Source organism: Tenrec ecaudatus, chromosome 2 (assembly GCF_050624435.1).
Source record: "Tenrec ecaudatus isolate mTenEca1 chromosome 2, mTenEca1.hap1, whole genome shotgun sequence".
In the NCBI taxonomy this organism is placed as follows: Eukaryota; Metazoa; Chordata; class Mammalia; order Afrosoricida; family Tenrecidae; genus Tenrec; species Tenrec ecaudatus.
Genome location: NC_134531.1, coordinates 80707722 through 80732857, shown reverse-complemented (window position 1 = coordinate 80732857; position 25136 = coordinate 80707722). Strand labels below are relative to the sequence as shown.

At 38.2% G+C, this 25136-nt stretch overlaps 1 protein-coding gene across 2 annotated transcripts in view; it reads right to left on the bottom strand.

Annotated features, from left to right (window-relative positions):
• The window catches only part of XRCC4 (X-ray repair cross complementing 4), a 297968-nt gene that overhangs the window by 94501 nt on the left and 178331 nt on the right, over window positions 1–25136 (bottom strand). The gene's annotated exons all lie outside the window — the stretch shown is intronic.

Here is a 25136-nt window from a genome sequence, read left to right as displayed (position 1 = left end):
ATACCAGAAAGCTGTTTATTTGAATTTGATTAACTATGCAAAGGCATCTGCCTGTGTGGATCGTAACAAGGTGGGGACAATGTTGAGAAGAACGGAACTCCCCGAAGATTTAGTTGTGCTCTGTGATCATGCAGATCCTGTCCACAGCTTACTTGGCCTACGGACCCTTTTCAGCAAAGAACGTCGCATCCCTCTGATAATAAAAGCATTCTGTGCTGTAGTTCATAATCCAGGATAAAGGGTAGGTATCAGATTGCAGGCCCCAGGGTCGTTCCAGCAACCCTGGAGGAGATATCGCCCAGTTTGGGAAATACTGAGCAGATAGACCAAGAGACAGTTCAACAAAACAAGGGATATGGCATGGCTTCAAACTAGGAAGCGTGTGCATCCATGTTGTATACTTTCACCATACTCATCCAGACTGTATGCTGAGTAAACAATCTGAGAAGGTGGCCTATTTGGATGAAGAACATGGCCTCGGGATTGAAGGCAGAGTTATAAACATTGATGACACAACTCTGCGTGCTTGAAGAGGACTTCAAGTACTTACTGATGAACACCAGAGTACAGCTTTCAGCAAGGACTACGCTTCAATGTAAAGAAGATAACAATCCCCACAAATAGACTAATAAGCAACATTATAACTAACGTAGAAAACACTGAAGTTGCAAGTAATCCATGTCACTTGGGACCACAGTCCGCTCTCCTGCAAACAGAAATCAAGAATAAAAAGATATACTGCTGGGGGCAACTCGGAGGCAAAAGATGCCTTTAAAGTCTCATGGAAAGACAGTCGACACTGTGAGGAACACGATGTGCCTGGCCCACATCATGGCACTTAAAAAATTAACAATCTTATTGACATATAATTCCCATATCGTACAGATCAATAATTTAAACATATCAAAAATTGTGCAACCATCACTACAACCCATTGTGGACTATTTTCTTCCTCCTTGTACTCGTTGTCATTAGCTCCCCACCTCTCCTCAGCCTCCCTGCCGTAACCCTAAGAAACGATTCATCCAGCACTTTTAATCGTGTCACATTCAGGCAAAACCTGGGCCATGAATAAGGAGGACCAGAATACGAACTGAGGCATTTGAATGAAAGTGTTAGGAAACAATGTTAAGCCTACCACGAACTTCCTGAAGAAGGACCAACTGTGTCGCGGAGGAACTCTAGCCAGAATGCTCCTTAGAGTCACGGGTACGAAGGCCTCGTCTTACATAATGTGGAAATGTATCAGGAGGGAGCAGTCGATGAAGGAGGGCATCATAAATGGTGAAGTGGAAGGTCAGTGAAAGGGGAAGTCCGTCAACGAGATGTACTGACGCAGGGCTGCCACCATGGGTCCACGCAGAGAAAGGACTATGAGCGTGGCGCGGGGCTGGCAGCCTCCTGCTTGGCTGTACCTGAGGCTGCTACCAGGCAGAAGTGACCCAACAACGAGCTGAATATGCTTAAATTACGTGGACATGAAACCACCAGTCATGAGAGACTTTCATGTAGAAGACTTCTCTGGTGTGATACAGAAGACACAACCAGGGTCAGCGGGTAGACTTAACTGAGGGGAATCAGCTTTCATTTAAAGTGGTAGGATTTCTTTTAATTCTTAAAAGATTAGTGTACAAGTTACATGGCCATAAATTTTGGAATGGACATTCCAATTCCATTACAGTACTAAGATATAGTTCTATAAAACAAATGAACCAGATTAAAATAAAATAGTAGAAAGAATAAAAATCACTTTCTGCTTTTAGATTACGCGTATCATTGCTCTCTTTATAGTTTGTGATCCAAACTGCAGTGTAATAAACAGCCCATTTAACCTTCTTTGAGTAAATCAGTGAGGCACGAGATCCCTATAATTCACAGTGAATGGAATCACTGAATTGACTGCCCTATCACTCAGGTAAAATTATTTCAAATATTTGATCCTATTATAAAAATGGTAAAGTTCCAAGAGAAATGTAAAGGCAGTTAAGAGGATTAAGTGGAAGGATATATAGCGTCAAAACAAACAGGAATGTTTAGTTTCAGATGACTTTGACTGAAAGAAAAATTTAATGGAGCTCACTGAAAAGACAAGATATAAGTGTCTTTGAAAGTTAATCCAGTAATGCATTAGCAGTTGATTAAATGTGCTAAATAAAAATTTCCTTCTATTTTCCTATATGTACTGTGTGCATGTTTGTACTTTAAGAGCTACTGAGTCATACAGAATGCCTTTTATTTTACCTGTCTTACCAACTCTGCCCCCAAATGGGAAGGTTCTGCCCCTCTCTCTCCCTCCTTTTCTTCCTTACTTTCTCGGTTAATTATCAAAATCTTTTCATCCTTTTTTCTTCTACCCATTAAAATACAGTTCAAAAGCAGCAAAATAACACGCCCTTCTAAACTGCCAAGGACATAAGCTCCAAAGCTTCCAAAAGGAATTGATGAAATCTGTGATGAGTTCAAGATCTGATTTTTTTGACAAAGATTTTAAATCCATGAAAACAAGAGTTTTGCTTTGTTCACGACTGTATCCCTTAACATAGTATCTGGCAAGTATTAAGCATTCAAAATTTGTGGAATGAATTTTTTATTTTAAAAGTTATCCTTGCTAAACAATCTGATTTTAGGTTCCAAACTTCCTTCTGGTTCACCAATAGATACTTTTATAATAGCACAGAAAATGGAAGAAATTATTTCTATGCTATACATATGATATTATAGCATGTGGGGGGAGAGTTGAAAGAAATTGTGATATAAGTATAGGATCAACAGATTAAAGGCATCTCATAGTTGAGTTGCCAGAAATAATGATAATTGTAATTAAAAAGTTAACATATATTGAGCACTCATTAAGCACTCTGCTAAGAGTTTTGTACGTATAAGCTTATAATGCCCACACTGGTAAAGAAATTGAAGAATAGAGAGGTTAAATGGGATGTCTAAAATCTGACAAGTAGTAGTTACATTATGAAGCTAAACGTAGACCTAGGCAGCTGGATTTCACAATAAACTACTACATAAGGGTGTTTTCTTTAATATGAAGTAAATCACATAGCCTAGCTGGCTAAATCCTAACCATTAAAAATACCATTCATATATTATGCCCAGAAGTTTGAAAATATCTGAAGTATCTTGGCACTAGACAAAAACTAATTCTTAAAATCAATACTACATCCACAACAGTGAAAAAGCTAATTTTTGCTCTGGTCCATACTCAGGACCTCGGCAAAAGTATTCCACAATTGTAGATTTGAAATGAAAATACACAGATCTTCTTCAGATATCCTTTCTACAAAAAGACATTTCTTGGGAAGTCAGTCTAAAGACTAGGAACTCTGGTGGCTTAGTGGTTATACGTTGCGTTGTTAACCTCAAGGTTGGCAGTTCAAAACCACCAGCCACTCCCTGCACAGCTTTCTACTCCTGTGAGGAGTTATGCTCTCAAAAACTCACAGGGGCAGTTCTACTCCTTCCACTTGGGTCACTAGGAGTTGGCATCGACATGATGACAGTGCGTGAGTTGAGTAAGTACTCCTTTCAGAGTAAAAACTCTTCTGAAAAGTATGCTTTGGAGATACCTTACTGGTCAAAGTAACGAGTCTATGCCAAAGTAAGGAAAGAAAAGGTGAAATGAGGAGAATATAAAATTTAACTAGCAACAGCTTTACACATGATTAGGTAAAAATGACAGCACAGAAGAGGACACAAACATATCATCTTTTGGGAAGTGAATGTCCATGGCTATGAAGTTGGTTTGTGCAGCATGGTAGGCTGACTTGTAAAGCAAGATGGTTGACTTATTTCAGTAAAACCACCATATGGACCAGAGAGCTCAGAGTCATCGATGAGACTTCCTAAACCTCAGTCGAAAGGGAACACCAGTTTTCATTGTTTCTCCATCTAGCCCTTCCTCCCCTTTCCTGTCATACTCGCCACCACTATTCTTCTTCCTGAGATAACTTCCTGGAGGACTGGAATATGCTTCAGTCTTCTCTGACTAGCCATAAACTTTCCCTCCATCTAACATATTGTTTCCAGGGAAAATTTCCGAAAGCACGGTATATTCTGTCATTCCTTGGCTTAACCCCTTTAGCAGTTCTGGTTACATTCATTAAAAAGTCAAATAAATCAGCTTAGCCTTTATGTCCTTTGCGCTGTGGGTTGTGCCTTGCTTGCCAGCTTTGCTCATTCACATCTCTATGGACTTCAGGATCTGCTCACTCTTCCTCTGTCTCCCACACTCTCCCTCCATCTCTGTTACAAAGCCCATCCCTTCCTTATCAGTGTCTCCGATCGCACATCTCTTTATTCCAGAGTCTTCTGATAGAATATCCACTCTCTCTCTTGTACATTTCTTTGTAGCTATTATGGATTTGGGTACATTGTAGACATTTCATAGACATGTTAGAAGAATTGTACTGAAAATATTTTTTAAGAAGGATATTGGAACAAAGCCTGCTTGTGTTGTCTTTTATGAATGATTTTCAGAAAACCCTTGAATGAGGTGTTGAAAAGCAAGGATGTTACTTTGAGGGCATTACTAAGGTGGGCCTGACCCACCTTGGTATTTTCGCCTCTATTCATGCAAAAGTTGGGCATTAGAAAACCGAGATCAGAGAAGAATCGCTGCATTTGCATTACTGATGCGACTCTGGCCTAAGAAGAAAGAGACCTGTCTTTGAAGAAGTTCAGGCAGCTTTACTCACAACTCTCGGTGTTGTGACTTCTTTGCTGAGGTTTTTTATTTTCTTTTTTATCTCCTATTGTCATGTTTGATTTCTCTACTCCATTTGCCAACATGTCAGTTAATTTAAGGGTTTATACCTTATTTTAACATATCAAGCTTATATTTTCATATAAAACTTAGATTATGAAATAGCTTTTAGTTCTGTGATAAATAATATTATTTCTTGATGTTTTAATAAAAATACAAATGTATATCTTACATTTAATTACATATTAGCATAGATGAATACATTTATATATCATCAGGGTTATAATGTAAGTAACAAAAAGTTAATGTGCCTATTTCACTTTTAATATTGAACTATAAATTAGGAGCAGGGAGAGGGTCATGTCCTTTGATGAAAAATACCCACTGAACAGACATAATGAATATTTACGTATTATTCTTTGTGGGTAAAGCACTTAAGATGCTTGAAACGGTAACTATTTTTAAGCCATATTTAGAGAAATTTATGTAGAAAATCTTTCAAATCATAGGAGCATAATTTATATGATTTGTATAATAAATTCCCTTTACTTAAAACTAAAAAAGATTACAACAGCCCTCTATTAAGGAAAAAGGCAAAACCAGAAGTTAGTAATTTGACATTTAAATGCATGCAAGAGCCTAAGGGCATGGTAGCAAGGGTTCCCCTGAGAATGAGTTATAAACATGGCAATACTTTTTGAAACACCTATTGAATCTCCATGGAAACATCTTATTATAAAATCATAATGAAATAGAACTTTCAATGCATGCACTTAATAAGACTAAGCCTTGGATACATTAAATAATCGTGTTTTAAGAGCCTACAAAGCTATTATTAATAGTGAATATATTGTTCAAAAGTATTAATATTTTATCTTTTCTGTGTAATTTAAAAACAACCACTGAGGCAAACTTTATCTTAAAATGCAATGGCTGATTTTATTGGCAAACCTATAATAATGCATATGATCAATCTTTACTTAATTATTTTGAATTACAAACACAATTAATAAATCATCTTTGAAGTGCACTGACCATAATCAGTGTACTCTGGAACAAGTCCAGGGAACCATTAATCAAAACAAGCAGCACGGAAAGTGAGAGCCAGCCTGAGCAGTGAGGTAAACACAGAATGAAGCTAATGAAAACCTATCTCGGTTTAAAACCACACGTGTTTACCTTTGAAACAAAGATAAACATTATGAGAAAATTAAAGTTATGTAACAAATGAGGCTTGCTTGTGATGACAAAAATAAACATATAACAATTGCACATTCACTTCATGTCCCTAATTTGACACTAACGGGGTTTAAAGTTTACTCACTAAAGATCTCGTCGAAATTTGAATATGATGCGTTATATTGTCTTTATAAGTTACACAGGAGGAGAATTATTAAATCTAAGTGCTTACCGCAGTTTCTGGCACATTGGTAACTAAAAATCATGGTCTGTTACTATTATATTAAGGCTGTATAATATAGCAGCTAAAAATCATGGTCTTTGGGATGATTCAAAATCATAAATGCATTATTTGTCTGAACTTGTGATCTCTCAAATGGGTATATCTGCTCACTTACTCACTACCTCATTAGCCAACAGAGCGCATTTCTGATAATAGTGAAAAGAACTTACTCTCCAACTGTTTCGTGCTTTAACAAAGAGTATCTGGCAGTAATGAACACCAAGTTGCTAAGCTGGAATGGTGGTTAGGGTTGTTATGTGTCAGTATGATTGGCAGAGTCATGATTCTCGGTGGTCTGGCAGTTGAGTAATGATGCCTTCTGACTGTTATGTAATGATGGAGCCATCCCCCGATGTGTGACTTAGTATGTTCATCCTCCATTTTTACCTAATGCCAACTTTCTCATAATGATCCTGGTCTTTAGAACCTATGTTGATAAGTATATAAAGGACTTGATTTAGTGCATAGGCATAGCAAATATTCAATGAATTTTAAATGTTATCAATACTATTAGCTGATGAATTAAATCATGTATGTCAATATAAAGGTCATTAACAAAATTAAAAGGCAAATGACACACTAAGGAAAACAGGTTGAATATTTTCATAGAAGAATTCTTATAATCAGGAGAGAAAGCCCTCCATTGAAAACTAGAAATGGAATGAGTAAGCAATAAAAAGATGAATGCCAGTAATAAATAGCCATTTTAAAAACATATTGTATTAAAAACTGAAATAATAAGATATAATTCACTCATTAAATGGATAAAACTATCTTGAAAAGACCAAAAATGAATGGAAAAATAAAAGAACAAGACACAGCTTATAGGGGTATAAATTACTATGGCATTTGTGGAGAACCTATACCAATGTACATGCCCTCTGACCCAGTAAATCTACTCTGGGAATTCTTTCAAAGGAAATGATCTTTCATATGTGCAAATTTATATACACTCTTTGTTATAATAAAATGTGGACAAATTCCAAATGTCCAATCAAAGATAGATTAAATACACATAGTATATTTACAGAGTGGAATTCTATCAATATAAAATTATATTGAAGTAATGCATCTATTATAGTGGAAAGGTGTTTATAACACAAATTTAAGTAAACAAAATATATATAGCCAGTTGCATCACAAATGGTTTCCACCTAGCTTTGCCAGTGTCTCTTAAACCAAACCTATTGTCACTCATAGCCACCCAGTAAGACAGAGGAGAACTGCCCCTTAGAGTTTCCTGGGTTGTAAATCTTATGGAAGTGGACTGTGGCATCCTTCTCCTGTGGAAGAGATGGTGGCTTGAACCACTGACCTTTTGGTTAGCAGTCATACACTAACCAGGACTCCTATTGTAGCTTCTGCAGAGGGGAAGGTTAAAATAAAACCCAAATCTGCAAACACATAAGTACTGTTTCACCAGTACTGTCGTAGATGTCTTCAATTTACGATGAGTCCACGTGTGTTCAGAGCAATCATGCGCCACAGGGCTTGCTGCTAAAGGCAGATGTTTGCACATAGTGGAATTAGAAGTTGCCCATAGAATTCACCTTTTGTTTCTTTATATTTACTGATTTTTAAGTGATGAGCATAATACAATTTTTTAAAACTAGAAACATAAAACAAAGTTAGTTTTATGAAAAAATGAAAGTATTTTTAATGACCATCCCCCCCTACTTAGGTTTTGGACACCCTGGAGGTCCAGTGGGTAGGTTGTTAGGCTGCTAAGTGCAAAGCTGGCAGCTCCAAGCCCCAGTCCCCAGATGGGGGAGGATAAGGCGATCTGGGCCTGTGCTGATTTCCGTACATGCTCAGAAACTGTAATGAGCAGCTCGATTCTGTTCTATTAGGACTCTGAGTAATGAACATCTATTCTTAACAGTGCATGTTTCATTTTATTACAAGATAGTAAACTATCTTGATTGCTGTAGCAGTAGACGCTATGCCACCAGTATTTAAAATCCCAGAAGGGCCACCCATGTCGGACAGGCTTCAGTGATGCTTTCAGACCAAGGCTGACCAGGAAGAAGAAAATCCACTTCCACAAAGACTGCCCAGTGAAAGCCTTATGAAGAGCAAAGGAACATCATATGCTGCAGGGCCAGACAATGAGCCTCTCGGGTAGGAAGGAACTCAAAATGTAACCAGAGAAGAGCAGCCTCCTCAAAGTAGAATCTTTAAATGTAAAAAAACAGAAAAGAAATAAAAGACTATAATGAATATCCGAAGAGAATCTGATACTTCCTCTTAAATGGAGAGCAGCTGGAGAGTGTAAGAAATGACTGAGTACCAGAACAACTAAACAGACACTTTCCAAGGGCGGATCAAAAAGACGAAGTATCACAACACAGGTATAAAATATTGGAGTTGCAAACCCAGAGAAATGAGCAGGCCTGGCATTTCTCAAGCTAGAAGAGCTAAAGGAAACATTCTTACCTGAAGATGAAACACTGAGAGATCCTATGAACAGAATATGGAATGATGAACCATGCATTTAAAGAAGTCACATCGGTCAGGAGAAGTCACTAGCTTTGAGTCAGACGTGACTTGCCCACCTCTACAACAGTATGAACCATTTTCTTGATACAGTTCATTGTTTTCTTCTCCGGTCTCAGACAGCTAACAAGGGAGACCGACACAGCGGCTGCAGCAAAGAGCTCAAGCATAGCAAGTACTGCGAAGATGCAAGAGGACACCACTAACTGGAACTGGTGGAAAGAGGGAGCGTAGGACATTGAAACGCGGCGGCAATCATGCTAACTTTGGTTCTATAGTGTGGAGAGCCTGATGTTTTTCATTGTTCTTCTAAACAAAAGTGCATGTATTGAGCAATTGCTTCCAGGATAGTTTTACAAAGTCTTTAGTACAAAAAGGCAAAAAAAATTAACTCAGAAGTCTATCTTTTCTAGATCTAGAAAAACTATGCATCTTCTAAACCACTACAGTGACAGCCATGTCCTACCTGACCCTGAGACATGCTGCATCTTTTCTTGCTTCTGGATCGTGATAAAATTGTGTAACTTTGATTTATTAAAGAGACATTCTAAGGTGTAAGGATGTGTTATTTTTGCCAGCTACCCCTCACCTGAAATATTAAAACTACACAATCCACTAATAAGAATACTTAAAAAGAAACTATCTGCTCATCAATCCAACTTTTTCTTACTGGTTCTAGATTGATTCAGAGCACAAAGTTAAACTTCCTTCCTTATAATTCAAGTAGAAATATCTTTGAGAAGCTATCATTTATTAGAACAACATGTTAGAACTCTAGTGTTTTCAGAAGACCTTCATCGCATGATAAGTCTAAATTATGTCCAGGGGATCCTGTACCACACACACACACACACACACACACACACACACACACACACACAAACATACACACACACGTTTTTCCTTGCTAGCTCATAAAAAGAAAAATAATATAAAAGTATAGCGTTTATAAGTAGTCACTTGCACTTCTGAATCGAACTATTTTTATGGTGTCTAGCTTTCATTCAAGATGAAATTGAAGTTCATTTCTTTCCTGGGGTGTACTGATGTGGTCCTGTCATTATATTCTCTGAGAAAATTACCCTGCTGCTTTCAGCGAGGCTATTAATAGGGAAAGTAGTAAGGCTCTTCAATAGATATATTGAGAATGATGTAACTCAAGGTCATGAGATTTGATAGAAACACCTAATCTCATTTTAATGTTTAACATTAATATTTATGGTTGGAATGTTTTTATATTTTAAATCATTGATATTTAGCAATTCCAACAATGTATACTCTAGTGTCTGATAGAACACTGTGGGGGGGTGCCCTTCTTGATAATTTAGTTAATAGGGTTCTTTTACCCATAGTGTTCAGAATTCCCACCAAACAATTAAGTGGAACCATAGAAATTGGGGGTCTTTCCTCTTTTCCTGATGGGTCTGGGTAAGAGAAGGTGGGAGAAGATGTTGATTGGATTAAATGAGTCATTTGTGAGTGTGTGAACAGAGCTAACTGTGACGGGAAAAAAACTGGAACTCTAATACGGGGATTGTGTCAGACCATGTAGACTTGAGAAACAAATCCAGGGAGACTCATGTGTATACAAAAGAGCTTTATATTCAATTGCAATTGAATATTGAGAAAACATCCCAACCCAGTCCAGATCAAGTCCCTAAGTCCGATATTAGCTCATATGTCCCATACAAATCTATAAAGTCCTCTTCAGACTCACGAAAGACATGCAACAATGCCAAATGCAGGAAGATCACAGGTCAGTGGGTGGGAAATCTCATGGATCCAGTGGTGTTGTAAGCATCTCAGCACTGGCAGGGGTCTCCATGTGCCTTTTCCAGCTCGGGGCACTAGAGTAGCTTCATGTGTCTTTGTCAGCTATGTCTCCCAGGGAGTGAGTCTGTGTCCTGCCTCCAGTGAGCTATTTATCTCTTTCATGCCTCCAAATGAGGTCATCAACTCTGACCTGATTGACAGGCTAAACTCCACCCCTTCACTCTAATTCTCAAATTGACAACAGATTATGTAACCACCACAGTCCACCCCTTGTCAATTTGATACTTTAGCCATATACAATTTTCAAACACTAATAAAATCATATCTGTATCTAACAGGATAAAACTAGAATGCATAGAATTCAATATGTGCCAACCCCATTTAAACAACATTCTACAAGTGAACAAAACAAAAATATCCTATGTCTAACAACTGCAGTTAAGTAACACCTACAATTCTAAAATCCTATGAATATATTCCCTCACCTATGAAAGTTTGTAAGCCAACCAATTCACTCCTTTCTCCCGCCCCCCCAATTTTGGGTATCCAATTTATATTCTGCCCACTTACATCAACCTCGTGCTCTGAATTGGCAACCATATTCTTTGACATGAAGAATCGTCGTTCCAATTGGAACTTTGTGAAGTCCGCATCCAAAAGCAAAGTCAAATCAGGGCAGGCAGTCCATAAAGTCTGCAGCAATATGCACAAGTTCACAGGCTGAAACATTTTCTTTACATCTGGTCGGGTTCTGGTCAACTCATTGTGGGCTGCCTCACTTAGCCTCACCAGTGTGTACATGGGCACTGTCACAAATTCTCAACAAGCCTAGCCCCCTTGTACTAGGTCATGAACATCAGACCAGTCAACCTGCTCTAATCTTCTCCTGGAGTACCTGTGAACCAGGCCCATAGGTGTCAGTGGCCAAACACAACTATCTCTTTACTGCTGCATTCCTCCCACTTCTACTAAACAAGTGGATCCACGTGGTCACCTAGCAAGCATTTCAGCCTGCCCAGGCTCCCTTTAAAGTACAGTCCTAGAAGAGAGTTTTCTTAATGGTTCCAAATTTTTTCCAACTTCTCACAAAAACCACTGGAGTTCAAAATTCAAAACTCTAAAGAGTTCCTTGTTTTTCTTCAATCTGTCAATCTTACCCTCTATGCACGTCTCTTGGAATGTACATGTCCAGAGTGCTCCAAAATACTGGTTGGGGCTAATCTTTCCAGGTGAGTCCTAAACCCATTTAAAGATCAAATAGTAATGGCTCAAGGCAAGTGAGTTTACAATCTCTCTATTTTCATACTTCCTCATAATCATTTCTATAAATCCTTATATTAACAATAAGCAGAAGAAATCAGTATAAGCAAAGTAGAATCAGATCCTAAACTCAATTCTTAAAACAGTCAAGGTCAATCTTTATCTATCCTATCTTAATCATTATCTAAACTGTTCTATTGATACAAAATATGGGATTAGAACTCTACAGCAAACTTGAGCCAGACTTCCTATCAGCCATGTTCCCTAAACAGCTCTGAGATATTCAAGGGATAATTTTGTCCCCTGAGCTCAAAATATACCTTAATCATATTCATTTTTGCCACTTCACACAGGAATAACCAAAGACTATAACCAATGAAAAGAATCAAAACTTTAACTTCCCATATTCTTTCCAGAAAACAGCCCAGTAAATCGCATGCACATATCTGGCTCCTAACTTGACAAAATAAAAACACTACCATGAGGCAGAAGTCAAACATCTACTCTCCATCTTTATGATTTGTTTCTCTAGTACCCACTGCCACGGTACCATAATGTGTCAGTCCATTTGGACTAGAGAAACAAATCCAGGGAGATTCAAACATGTATAAGAAAGAGCTTTATATACAAAAGAAATTGAATATTGAGAAAATATCCCAGTAGTTACATAATCTGTTGGCAATTTGAGGATTAAGAGTGAATGGGTGGAGCTTAGCCTGTCAATTGGGTTGGAGCTTGATGACCTCATTTGGAGGCACCAAGGGAGATAAACAGCTCACTGGAGGTGGGACAGAGGCTCAATCCCTGGGAGACATTGCAGCTGACAAGACACATGGAGCTACTCTAGTACCCTGAGCTGAAAAAGTCACGTGGAGACCCCTGCCAGTGCTGAGATGCTTACAACGCCACTGGATCCACAAGACTTTCCACCCACTGGCCTGCGACCTTCCTGCATTTGGCATCATTGAATGTGTTTCATGAGTCTGAAGAGGACTTCAAAGATTCGTATGGGACATACGGGCTAATGTCGGACTTAGGGACTTGATCTGGACTGGGTTGGTATGTTTTCTCAATATTCAATTGCTCTTATACATAAAGCTCTTTCTTATACATATATGAGTCTCCCTGGATTTGTTTCTCTAGTCTACCTGAACTGACACAGGGATTAATCATTTTACTAACCCACTTGGTAGAATATGAGCCAGCTCCGATACAAGAACTTGGAGATCTCACTATTACCGAGAAAGAAGAACCAGGAGTGAGCATGTCATATGGCCTGCACTGCACCTCCTCGATACAGAAAGCAGAAAGCTGTAATACCATAGAAGTGGTGGCAGTACCACCAAGAACATGAAGCATAGCTGTGGGCTTCACAGCCCAGGGATCTTGAAAAGTGAGTGGCTTTAGGCCGGCTGGCGATCTTCTTTTCATAACACTAGCCAACGAAAACCTTATGATCACAATAGGCTCTTCTGTGGAGTGGGTTGCCTCCAGGCACTTAATCAGGGGAACGAAGTTTGCTGACTCAAGGAACTAGAGGTGAGCAAGCACTTTTGGGCGGACGCTTATGGCACAGTAGAACGCCCTTTGAGCATTTATCAGCAGTGCTTAGAATAACTTAGCAACATTTCCCAAGCAGGACAGGGGGGAGAGCGCGAGACAGATGGATCAGAGAGAGGGGGTGCCATTGACTACAGAAATGTTTCCTAAACTTTTCTCATTCTGAACTGTAATTTGCTAACTTCCCCAATAAGCCCTGTAATTGTGAATATTGTCTGTGAGTTCTATGTGCCCCTTGAAAAGATGATCGAGCCCAGCAGAAAAGTAGAAGGTGTGGAGGTAGGGACAGTTGGTGTTACAATGATAAAGAAGGTTGGAGGACAGAAATTTCCCTTGACTGATGTTGAGTTTGCTTCTCCTTCCCCCTTGTGAAGCCAGAGGAAGTAAGATACTGCCCCCATGCCTTGAATTTTTCTCTTTTTAAGGGGAGCAGATTGTATGAGCATATTATGAGTTCCCACATTTGTAAAATCATAGTTAAACAAAGTTGAATGATTTATTTTCTTTGAGGTTTCTTAGTCTTGAGTAGATAAGCTTTTTCCTTACCCTTTTATAAGGGGGCACATAAGAAGTATATGCACATGGTCTAGTGTATTCAGCATTTTCTGAATATATGTACTGAGATGGCTTGTGTGTTTCTGTGAAGCTGGCAGCTCTTCCACCAGTACGTCTAATATCAGCAAGGTCACCAGTGATGAATAGGTTCCAGAGGAGCTTCTGGAGTAGCAGTTCTCAACCAGTGGGTCACGACCCCTTTGGGGGTCACATGATCCTTTCACAGGGGTTGCCTGGTTTATAACAGTAGCAAAATTATAGTTATGAAGTAGCAACGAAAATGATGTTATGGTTGGGGTCATCACAACACGAGGAACTGTATTAAAGTTCGTGGCACTAGGCAGGTTGAGAACCACAGTTCTAGACTAAGACATACTAGGAAGAAGAGCTACTTCTTCAGAACACTAACCAATGAAACAGGACACTTGTCATCAAGTGGGCCCAATTACTAGAAGAAAGACGTCATCTTTGGATGATATGGGTGATAGATTACCACAGTGGCTGCAACATGAACTCAAACACACCAGGATTGTGAACACAGGAGCAGGCAGCATTTCATTCCATTGTGCACAGGGTTATGAGTCTGAGTTAAACTGCTGACGGCTAATAACAATAACAATCTGGAGTACCTGTTATATCATCCTATGAATAACGTTTATGAAATTGTCATATAAAAATAATTTAACTTGTCTGATTTCAATAAACCTTTTTAGCTTTGTTACCTCTAATTATCAAATTCTTTTTTTAAAAAAATATTTTATTAGGGGCTCATATAACTCTTATCACAATCCATACATATATATACATCAATTGTAGAAAGCACATCTGTACATTCTTTGCCCTAATCATTTTCTTTTCTTTTTTTGCATTTTATTAGGGGCTCTTACAAGTCTTATCACAATCCACACATATACATACAACAATTGTATAAAGCACATCCGTACATTCTTTGCCCCAATCACTCTCAAAGCATTTGCTCTACACTTAAGCCCTCTGCATCAGGTCCTCTTTTTTTTAATTATCAAATTCTTAGACTAGAAGCACATTTTTCTGCCTATATTTTCAGCTCTTCTTCAGACCTTGAAGAATACATATTTTTTTACTTATCAAAGATAATTTAAGTAGTTAAAATTAAGTGAAGATTAATTATTGGTCCATAATAATTCTTACTCTGACTCTAATTCCAAAAAGTTTCCAAACTCACCACCATCGAGTCAATGCTGAATCACAGAGACCCTATAGGACATGGTAGAACTGCCCCTGTGAATTTCCAAGACTGTCACTCTTTATGAGAGAAGAAACCTTTTTTTCTCGGAAGAGTGACGATGGTTTTAAACTGCTGACCTTGTGGTTAGCAGCCCAACATGTAACTACTTCGCCACAAGGAATCCACTAGGAAGTTTATATTCCAGCTCTGGTAACTGATCTGTATTCTATAATCCTGCATTTGATTCCCCGTCGTAGATGCTCATGTAACCACTGCTTTGTTGAAACTTGTACTTAGCTCTGTTCGTGGTCATCTCGCCTGAGGTCTGGAGTTCTGATTCTGAGACAAAGTTTTCATTTTCAGGACTCTGTTAAGGATTAACCAGGTCTTTTGTTCAGGGACTATCTCCAACAGCTTAGTTGAAATAGTTGAAGAAAGGGCAAATTTAATTATAACATTTGCTTTGAACATTTATGATATATTTCATTAACTAGTTTCTAATTTACATAAGAATGGTAAATATTTAATCAAAGTATAATGTAGTCAATTAAGTGATAAGTAAGGATCCCTGGTGATAATGTCACACAAGACCTGGACTTGTGTGGATCTAATGGACTAGCTGCTCTAAGGGTGGAAGACGAGGCTGTCAGCTTCCAACAAGATTTACAGAGCCTCGGCAGTAAGTCTGAATTAGCTCCAAGGGAGTAGATTTTAAGTAATAAACATATTAATTATTCAATTTGTGAAAATAACCCAACTAGTTTACTTAGCAAGCCAATGATGAGGCTTCCCATGCCTGTGAGCAGTTACGGTCTTGGAAACCCTCAGCGACAGTTCTACCTGTCTTGTAGGGCCGCTCTGAGTGGCGATTGGCTAGATGGTAGTAAATGAGTCCCTTTACCGAGCCACAGCTGACTGAATGTCAGACCAACACAAGAACTCCTTTAAATAGACTTACTGATTGGTAGCGTCGTAGGTGAACCTATCTGTATGACATTTTTTAGGATGTTAAGAGAATTAATGAGTGAAAACTTGTAACTTTCATTTAGAATGTCTTCCTTGACTATAACATTGTAGAATAAAGCAAGATTCATTAAAAAATAAGCTGAGTGCTTCATGAAGACTGAATGCACTGATATTTCACTTAGGCACACATTGTGTACCTGCGTGCGCGCGCGCGCGCACACACACACACACTTGGTGTTGCAGCGCTTTCCATGATGCACTGACTGTCTCAAAGTCAGCAGTTTGAAACTACCAGCTTCTCTGTGGGAGAGAGATGAGGTTCTCTCTGCTCCCCTGAGCTTCACAGTCTCGGACCCCCACAGGGTAGTTCTGGCTCGTCGAATAGGGTCACTATGAGTTGGATTTGACTTGATGGCAGTGAGTTTGTGTGAGATTAAACAGGAACCAGCTCACTCACAATGACCAAGGGGCAAGAAGGGCACGGTCACAATGAGGAAAGAGAGATAAGATACAGATTCTCGGTGGGGTGTCAGGGACTCCTGATGCATAGACACTCCGGGGCCTAGAACTTTATTCCAGGTAAGTTTATACAGTTCTTATCATGTATCCTGCATTCTGTGACATGAAACTGTGTTGTCACATAAGAGGACTGTTGACAGTTTCTATAAAGGCTAACAAAGACACAAGAATATCTTTAGCCAATTGGACTGCAGCCTGGAAGGGAGTATGACTGAACATACCTGCAGAACGCAGTGTTTCAGCTGGGGGAGAAAGCATTTACTTTATCTTAGCCGAAGGTCAGACTTTCAGAGGCTCAGCTCCCTAGAAAGAGCTGATGGCTTTTTCCCATGGCCTTGCTTAAATTATGGAATATAGCGACAGTCCTGTCTTCCTGGAGAAAGGAAAATGAGTTACAGATCACCGTCCCATCAATGTCCTCTCCCACCTAGAAGCCCAGGAACTCCAAGCAACAGAGCACACCTTGAGACAATCTGTGTCCACAACTTGGGTTTTGAGTTTATATATACATTATACACACGCATATATGTATCTATGTAAAGTAATTTTACAATGTTCTCTTTTATACTTGTGATTTTACCTGATGATATTAATAGAGTATAGAAATGTGAAAGCAATTTGACAATTTTTGCAGTCTTTGACAGCTAGTACATTCCGTTTAATATATGGAATTAAAAAGACATACCAAACAAGCCCACAAATCATAATTCCAAATGATGCAAGATAGCAAATAGCAAGGAATGTTCCGCATATGGTATTGTTGAATAATAACACTTCATGTTGACGCTGGTCGACAGAATAAGATGAGTGTTCCCAAAGCACAATCATATTGTGCTGATTAGTCACACTAAATTCTTTAATGAATATTTATCAATATCTACCAGATTCAAGGATTTTAGAGTCTTTATAAAAGCGGAGAATCATCAAAGATCTAAAAATATTTTTGAAATAAGCATTTTAACTGACTTTTAAAAACAGGCAAAAACGCAGTACAATCCTGCACTTCAGGACTGCTAACATATGCCAACTTCAGTGATTATCCCTGTGAACACTGTACGTAGGTTTCAGTATGTTTTCAATTTTCTAGTTTCCTGTATCGTAGAGGAATGAAAGTTTTATTCTTAAGAATCCCAAGTGGTACAGCATTAAGCACTTTGAAAGTAGAGTTTTCTAAAAAGGAAAAAAATGGAATGAAGCTTTAGATTAATTTAAAATATCATATCTAAGAAGATGAAATAATGACCAAAATACTAGAAAATTAAAAATTAATCTGATATTGTTATGACTTTCAAAATGAGCTAAAAATCAGCATCAGGAAAAAAAGGAAAAGAGAAGAAAAGCCATGTGAGAAACAGAAAGGCTTATCTATAGGAGGCAAACCCAGTTATTAACAGAGGGTACACATGGCAGCCCAGTCTGGCCTCTGAGTGTCCATCAACCTTGGGATGGGACCCCATGTCCCTGTTCCCCTGGCTCAGTCCACTCCCAGCACATTCTCTTCAGCACATGCTCACAGAGGTGTCCTGTGCGTCGACACCCTCTTCTCTGCTGCACTAGTCTCTTTAGCCTTCAGATTGCAGCACAAATGATGGTTCCATAAGCCTTTTCTTCCTTGCTGTTTCACCTAAATTCTCAACTCTTCACAAGTTTGAATTATGTTTATGAAGTTCTATGGTTAATGCTTTCCCTCTCACATACAGACTGGAATCAGGGACATACAGATGGAAATCAGGGACAAGTTCATAGAAATGAGGGACTTTGTATATTTTGTTCACCGATGTATCCCTAGTGCTTAGCATATGAACACCCATTCAATGAATGGATGAGAAGACATATTTAGAACCTTCTGCCTCCATTATATGGCATCAAAAGCCATGCAGTAGTCAAATAGTAAATGCAAACTGTGAGATTTGTGAGGTTACCACATGACATAAAGAGAAAATCACAACTGTAAGGGAACAGTTGCTGGGCCTATAGGATCGGAACCATCGTCTCAGGGACACCAAGGCCAACTGGCATAACAGAGTTCACAAAGACAATATTCTATATCCTAATTTGGCGGGTAACATCTGTGGTGGTAAAAATTCGTGAGCAGTCATTTAAGGTGCAACTATGCGTCTCTCACTGACTAGACTCCAGTCACCAGAGGAAAGAAGAGTAATGAAAATTGAGACACCTGGAAATAACCAGTTGGATGAGCTCATGGAGAATGCAAGCATCCGTCTCCACAGCCTGTGTCCCAAAGAACTAGACGCAACGGCTCTGACACGGATCCCACTAAGAGGTCCTCGGCACAGGGGGAGAAAAGGGGACGAGAACTCAAAATCATCACAGAGACGTGGCCCACGGGTTCAATGGAGACTAGGGGGGCTGAAAGGCGATGGCCTTTCAACTCCCCAGGTTAAAATAATCAACAATTTAAGATCAAAAGGGAAGCATTTACTCCCAAGAGAAAGTTCAGAGGCTTGGAAAAGAAACACGGTTGAAAACAGAGACACAAGGATGGAAGTGGGATAAATGGTGGTACATTGAAGGGAATGCAATGGATGAGCTGAAATCAGAAAGTGTAAGAAATGCTGAATATACAACTATGGTCTGCTCTGTCAACCTTCACTTAATTAACAGTAAAAAAAGGTTTTTCAAAAGTCTGAAATTACACATACGCTTAGTATTGAAAGCAACCAGTGAAGGTAGACTTCTCATACACATTTAATGAAATATAATAGTAAGTAAACTATAAATTATAAACTTCCTGTAAAATCATTTCTTTATCACTTGTTGTCACTGTGTGCCTTTAAGCTGCTTCTGAATCCCAGTGACCCTATGTAATGTAAGAGGGCACATTAGCCCTTAGTTGACTGAAAGCTGCTCATTCAAACCCACCAGAGATGCCTCCGAAGGCAGGATCAGCAACTTGCTTCCAAGGTCACAATCTGAACCCATGAGGCAGTTTCATCCTGCACATATGGGTTCACCTTTAATTTGATCAACTGGGGGGCAACCAACAATGACAGCAACGATTTAGAAGTAGGTGATAGAATGGTTACTATAACCAGTCAAATATGGGGGAAAACAGTTTATAAGAGTAGTGATACTTATTGCTGAACTATTTAGTAAGTTGATGATAACAATATTAATAACAGATTGTATGGATAAATTTGGCGAGTTGAAATAACTCACCCAAGTAAAATCTCTGAGCCTCTTTATGTAAACACTGGAGTATGGGTGGGTCCTACATCCACTGAGCAATTAATTATCATCACTCATGGGTTGTATGACCTTGAATAAGTTACTTAAGCTCTGTGTATCTGTTTACTTATCAATAAAAAACAGAATAAGAGCATCTAATCAGTTACAAGAGTAAAACATGACAGTGTACCTGAAACACAAAGCAAAATGCTTAGCAGGGTAAATCTTCCACTTTTCCATCTGAGCACTGGACTAGGCACTCCAAGGGAATATATATAAGGCATACATGTATGTACGTACATATGCATGAAGGTTCATACCTATCCTTGAATTGAACTCCTACAAATTAGTAAAAATACAATAAATTATACATCTATCTCAATTAAGTTCAACATCAATATTTCAATTTCTTGTGATCAAAATGGAAATATCCTTAAGTATAAAAAATATTATCTTGTTTGCTTTATTAGGGGGGAAGAGTCATAAGTGAATATCAAACACTGAACATCAATTCATAAATTTACTAAATATTATTTTATTTAAAAGACTCTTTATAGCATGTTGCACAAGATTTTCAAGGCTGAGTGCCCCAGCCTTTTCCTGTAGCGGGATAGGTGCATGTGAACCGCTGACGGCACAGTGAATAGCCAGGGGCTTTGGCCCTTTACATAGGAGCCGTCAGGGTCTTCAGGGCCAACAACGATATATGTAGCAGACAATTCAAGAACTGATATGATTTAAGTCAACTTTTAGTAGTAAAAGTTTGTATAAAACACCACTGACTTGCTTATCTAAGGTGGAAGAAAAGGAGCATAATGTTAATTGAGTGCTTGTTGGCAAAAGCAAACACATTGACTTCATGCTAATTTAAAAAAATCTCTGGATCACATGTATTTGAAAGCTGTTTAATAAATTATTGTAGAATACAGTGCTGCCTCAATTGTTGAACTCAATTTTGCTCCAAATTCATGTTTGAACAATGAAAAGTTCAAGAACTAAACATATTTTTTCCCCTTAAGAAATAATGGAAAATAAAGAATTGGCTTGGAGGCCCCAAAATTAGTTCTCAATTCATTTATCCATGATTTTCTATCGCTCCAAAGACAGCTCTCTCTAACACTGTCTCGGATAAGCTGTCGCCGTGCAGTTGTTCTTGACTACCGACGGAACAGTCATTTTTCAGTGGGGTCCTTTGGTTTGTGGTTAACAATTTCACATCTTTTGCTACATCAGCTGCTTAATCACATTTTCCCCTCAAAATTGTTGATAATGTTGACTTAGTCAGCCACCAAATCACAGAGGCGACAACCTGATTCAATTTTGCAATGATTTCTGTCTTGAACTCTATCACGGTTCTCAGTTGTCTTCTTCGTGTTATTTTTGGTATTACTAACTGTCTTTGGGGTCATGGTTCAACATATTATGCAAATATAGCACATACAAAGCACAGTGACTAATGTTTCCATATATGAACACAAGCAGAATTCTGAGCGAGAGCAGGACTGAGACAGAAGCATCACCCTGTGTGTTTGAAGCGAGATTCAGTGCGTGGCTCACTCTCAGCCCGTTGCTGGTTTTGTCAAGTCAGACTTTCAGTTTGATGATCGAGCCAAGGTATGAACACTGAACAGATTGTTTTTTCAAACGTTGCTGTTCAAGCAGGGGAAAGTTTGAGCTTGGAGCCATTCGACAGCCTAGGTATCACTGAATGTGGAGGTGAGAAAGAATCACTACTAGAGCGGTCATCTACACATGCATGGGTTCATTCCAAGCAAACGTGTTTCTGCCATCAGTGGGCCGTAGTCTCATTAGGGTACCTTCGAAGGAGAGGTCCAGGGAAAACAGTGGCTTCTGAGGGGATCTGCAGGGCAGGCTAACTTCAGGACAGAGAAGCCAGCTAAGAAAGTTACGGTGGCAGCTTCTTTGGATTCCCAGAAGATAATCTGGCTACATTTTCTCCAGACATGGAATGACCACAGGGGCTTATCTTGAAGTTTTCAGGTGAAAAAAAGAGACCAGGACAGTTGTGCTGAGGAAATTTTTTCCATCATGACAGTGTACCTGTTCATTCTTCAAAGGTAGCAAAGGGCGGTCTTAAAAGAATTTCATTGGGAAACTTTCCTCCACTCAGCCTACACTAAGGCGACCAGACTTTAACATTGGTAAAGCGGGACACAATTGATGGGGGTGGGTCTTGATTAAAAATTTGGTCTATATGGAGCAACAAAAATTTTGTGGAGAAATTATATGGAGAATGCAAAAATAGCATTGTAATGTATTCTTAAAAATTTAAACATAAGTACAATGTACAAATAGAATACATTAAAACATGTATAGTATTATTCTTTGGCATATCTCTCATTTGAGTGAATTTTTTAGTAGATTACTGTCGTTTAAAAGATCATGACACTTTCACAAGAATTTGTTAAATTATATTTCATACATACAATAGTTTTTTCAAAGTCTCAACTCTTAATTGTGATTTTTCTGATGTCCACACTTTATTTACCATAGAAAATACACGTTCAGTTGCAGCATTAGTTCCTGGTAAGGACAACGTGTATTTCACAATTTTTAGTGCATTATTGTATGGAACATGGTTTATTTCAAAATGATGAAATATTTCTAACCATTTTTTCTCTATTATGATTTTTGCTGATGCCCAAGATTTAACCCTTTCCTTATTGATATATATATTTAATAATGATACCTCATTCAAAAGATCATTTCAGAAATATTACTATATGAGAAATTTTGAGTAATATGATGGAATGATTTTTGCACATCATTCCAGTTAAGTTCTTATTTTAATGTAACCCAATGAAAATGTTCAATATCATTGTAATGTACCATCGTCCATGCTTCTAAATAATCTATGCAGTTACTATCGAACTTTTTAACGTGATTCATGATATCTGCATGGTTTATTGCACCTTGTTCTAGCTGGCTTATACTATTACAAAGAGTAAACAGATGAAAATTATTTTCTAACCGCTCTTGACACTGAAATTTTAAATTATTAACTTCATTTGCTACTTCAATTACCGAAATTTTGTCACCTTCAATAAGTTTTATAGCATTTTGAAAAAGAGCTGCTTGATTGTGTACAAACTCTAGCCAAATTTTTGAAGATTCTTTTTCAAAAAACCCTTCTAAAATTCTAGGACATTTATCCTGTGATAGAAAGTAGGATTTCAAAGGATCGTACGTATATTGTCAAACTTCTTTCAACAGTTGGCAAAAGAGCTAACCAGCGCATTTTACTGTATCCAAGCATTTTCGGATATTCGACTTCGGCAGTTTCACACAATTCTTTAAGCATTTCAACACACACAGTGTATATATAGAAATAAGAATGCATTTTAATAACACTATTTTCTACATCTATGAGCAACGAATCAGCAGCTGTTTGACTGGTGTTTTGGATTATGCATATTCCCTTCCTGTTATCCTGCCATTCCCTAGCCTGTCCTGCATTCTTTCCAAAAATCGGGACTTTTAAAAAATGCTGCGGGACATGGAACAAATTGTTAAAAATTGGGACTGTCCCCCCAAAAGCAGGATGCCTGGTCACCTTAGCCTACACCCACTGAGGCTTCTTTTTGTTCCCTAAACCTAAAGAACATTTTTAAGGTACCGATTTGAGTTAAAGGTTGAAAAACTGCTGTGTTGGCTTGGTGTACAATGAAGAGCACCAATGAGAGAGATAGAAATACCATCTTCAGAAGTGTACTGACCCGATAGAGGCTATGCTGAGAAAAGATGCCTCACTTTAAAAAAAATTGCCTAATAACGGTGAATATAACTTTGTGGATATATTTTGACTTAATATCATATTTTAGTAACTTCACCATGTGAAAAAAAATCAAAGATGTAACTCTTCCACATCAAACCAATATATTTCCCCCTCACCATGGCCTGCATTGTGTACCAGACAAAACAAATTGAGCAAGTTTTACAGTGATAGCAGAACTCTCTCTACTGCCCATTGCCTCGAGTCTTCCTCATACACCATTATGCCGGCACATCACACTCAGTACTCACTGACTTAAGAGCTTACAAAATAAAGTTGAGGTCTACCTTGCTTTATGAGCTTCACTTTATTGCTCAGCACAGATATCGTATATTTTATAAATTGAAGGTTTGGGACAACCTTGTGCTGAACTCTGCCAATAGCATGTGTTCAATTTATGGCTCTGTATCACATTTTGGAAATTCTCCCAATATTTCAACCTTATTTTCATAATGCTATCATACATACAACTATTAGACCACCCTATTGGGCAAACAAACTTTTTCTATGTGCTAGGAAACCAAAACGCCACATGATGAACTTAACCACGATATTTACCTTTTTTGTGACGCCCTGGAAGAAGACCCGCAATAACTCTGAGGTATGCCTGTGTAGCGCTCTCTGCAGACTGCACACTGCTTGCCACTTATGGTTCTCTCCCATATACAATATGCAGAGATAGGTTCGCTCTTTGAATGTTCACGACTTGGTCATTGTTTTGTTCATTATTTAAAGAGATCATACAACCTCTTAACATTAGGAAGGATTGGATTTTGGGAGGATAATGAATAACTTCATAGGATAAACATGAAGCAGTAAGAGATAACAAAACTTGGATTTTACATATATTAACGGAAACTGTACTGTCTCAGGGTCTGGCATAGTACTGTACATTGACAATGTTTTTATGCATAAGTAGATCAGATTAGTTGTATACCACAAAAACCCAATGACACAAAAATTAACCCAAACCCAGCATTAGTACCTCAACCGTGCTTATTTCTTATTTAAAAAAATATCAAACTGTCTCTGGCCTTTAGGCTGTCCGTTTCCTAAAAGCCTGGGTTATGTCTCACTTAATCTTTGCAATCTCTCAGTCTATATTTGAAAACTTATTTTCCCTAGGAACTATTTATCCTTTAAAAAATTCTCATGACTTTAGGAATTTTTTGCTTATTTCGCTTATGTTTGCCATAATTGAAATGGAAACTGAGAAAAATTGGGGGAATTGATTCTATTAAAAATAACCATATATGCGACACATAATTTTTATTAAAAATTACTAATTTTCCAAGCAAAAATTCTTGTGAGGGCATTGTTTCACACTTTTCCTAATGTGTTTGATAGTTGTCTTGATTAAAAACAGTTGGTTTCTCATTAGCTTGTGTATTCAACCAGATGGAATGTTATTTTAATTGAATTGGTTAAAGGAAATCTGACTTCATACAGGTATAGGCCTTGAGAAGATATTGAGGACCCACTGGGATTCTCACACCATACTTTGAGAACTACTTTGAGACATTTTTTAGTACAAGCCATTGTATGGTCATCAATCAATAAATATTTGCTAAATTGATGAATATTTTTAGAAAGAGTAATTAATTCTTGGAGGATCACATGCATATATCCGAACATATGAGTT